Source organism: Formica exsecta, unplaced genomic scaffold (assembly GCF_003651465.1).
Source record: "Formica exsecta isolate Colony F162 unplaced genomic scaffold, ASM365146v1 scaffold205, whole genome shotgun sequence".
In the NCBI taxonomy this organism is placed as follows: Eukaryota; Metazoa; Arthropoda; class Insecta; order Hymenoptera; family Formicidae; genus Formica; species Formica exsecta.
The window spans coordinates 13,375-15,519 of NW_021849347.1; the positions used below are offsets into that span (position 1 = coordinate 13,375).

General features: G+C 40.0%; 1 pseudogene; it reads right to left on the reverse strand.

Moving 5' to 3' along the window:
* Window positions 1-1,921, reverse strand: part of LOC115234767 — a 3,572-nt pseudogene extending 1,651 nt beyond the window's left edge.
* Between the last annotated feature and the right edge of the window lie 224 nt (window positions 1,922-2,145).

A 2,145-nucleotide genomic window follows, 5' to 3' on the forward strand; every position in this document is an offset into this window, starting at 1 on the left:
AGAAGATTCAGCAAAAATTCGGCGACCGATATATAAAAGCGTAAGCATCTTCTCAAAAAGGTGGGCTCTATCAGAGCTACTTCTGCACATAATTTGAATGTAACTAGTTGCTTCAACTGTTGCTTCCATTGTTTGATCAAGTCTTTATTGTGCTCCGCTAAAGGACCATCTTTCCATTGAGATTCTGTAGCTTGCAGTTCGTCGAGCATTTTTTGTAAATCCTCTGAGGCATACAATTTTCTCCGATAATTTTGCAACGCCGGTAACAGCGCGATGTGATGACAATGCAGCGTGAGGAACCAACATTGTGTCGGAAACTTCGGTTCCGTCCATTTATGTGTGCTGTCCAAATGTTTCTGCCACTCCGCAACCTCTTGCGAAGTGAGTTTCAGTCTGGTGTCGTTCTTTATCTCGATGAAATTGGAAGGATGAAATGGATATAGCGGGTCTACAGTATCCAGCTTGATCTTCACAGAGAGCATTTGCAAAATCGATAGTAGATTCAACATAAATCCATCTCCGGCAATGGAGGGAATGTCCTCCGTCTGTATTTGCGCGCGTTTCTCGTTGTGACGTAGCAACGCCGCCAAGTACGCAAGAGTGGCATCGCGGCAGCTGCTATTCGTGAGTATCGTATCAAATATCTTGTGCAACAACGTTCTGGTATTCTCCAACACTTGCTGATGTATGAGAGTCGTCGATTTGTTCGTGATAGGATGTTTATTGAAGTATCTCTCCAGCATTTTCGGTTGCATTTCGGCAGATACCAATGCCGAGAGAAACGGTCCCAGGAGTGAAGTTCTCGAGAGCTCTCTTCCGGCTGCTGATATCATAACATCAGACAAGAATTGAATTTGATTCGTTATCAAACGGCAAATCGGATGTATATTGCTGTTTGGTCCACAGCGAATCTCTATCAGTTCGCCTAGCGCCTCCATCGGTCTTCTTGGCGTATTGCTGTATAAGTTCGCCTGCTGTATCACGATATACAGGTTTTGCAAAATTGGAGCGAAAATTTTATCGAACATGTTCGAATTCGTGTGTGTCCTAGCCACGAGCTCGCGAAGATAGCCCCGAGGTAATTTCTGCGATAATATCCGATAGAAAAGATGAATGAGGCACTTATGTACATCAGCTTGGCAAATGCCGATTGACCCTTGTAAAACGAAGATAGAATACTGAACACATTGCGCTTTCAAAATTGTCACTACATCGGAAAGAGTATCGGAGAGAAGTACACTGGATTGCTATAAAATATATAAAAAAGAATTAGTTCAATAAAATCTTGAATCTAATTTTGAAAAAATATGTGTATGTATGTGCGTACCTTTTCATGATTTCTTTCTTCAATTGCAATTCTTGAATAACAATCTAATAAATAAGTAAAACTTTTCGGTTCTGATGAGTTGTCGCCTCGTATAGGTATCAATGGTATTTGACAAGATGAAGAATCCCCCACAAGACCACCACTTAACAAAGGACTTGCTTGACTATTCGGACTGTCTTCACAGCCAGATGACACGTCTATCAAAGGATCCTCCCCTCTCGAAAACATGCACAAAACCTCCTTCAATGCCTGATGAATAATATCGCTACAATTCATTCTTCCCTGTGTTTGCATGTATGCTGCCATTTGCGGCAGAAATATACTTCCCTCTATAGGTCTTGTCCACGATATGCACAAGACACGTGATATGACAACGTTTGTAAAATCGATTTGCTCCTTCTCCTGGTGTTTCAAAGCATCGAGCAATGCTTTCGATCGATCACTTTGTTTCTCCGTAAGTGTCTTGCACTTCACCCACGATTGCAAATCACTGGAGCATTTTTCATGTATCATTGCATTTCGTTCTGCTATCTGCAAATTCTTTGTCTTCTTCTCCAATCTAGAGAACATACATTAAATAAAAATGCATAACATATCTTCTCAACTTTCAGAACACATATATATTTACTAAATAAAAATAAATTAAAATACCATTTTAATTACTTCAAGATTCTTGTACTAATATCTATGTTATTTTGTTAATACATAGCATAGGCTCTATAGCATCGAAATCCGAGTTTTACTACTGCAGTGCACTTATTTTCATTAAACAACGGTAAACATCTATCATGCATTCAACAAGCGACCCAATTCATGCT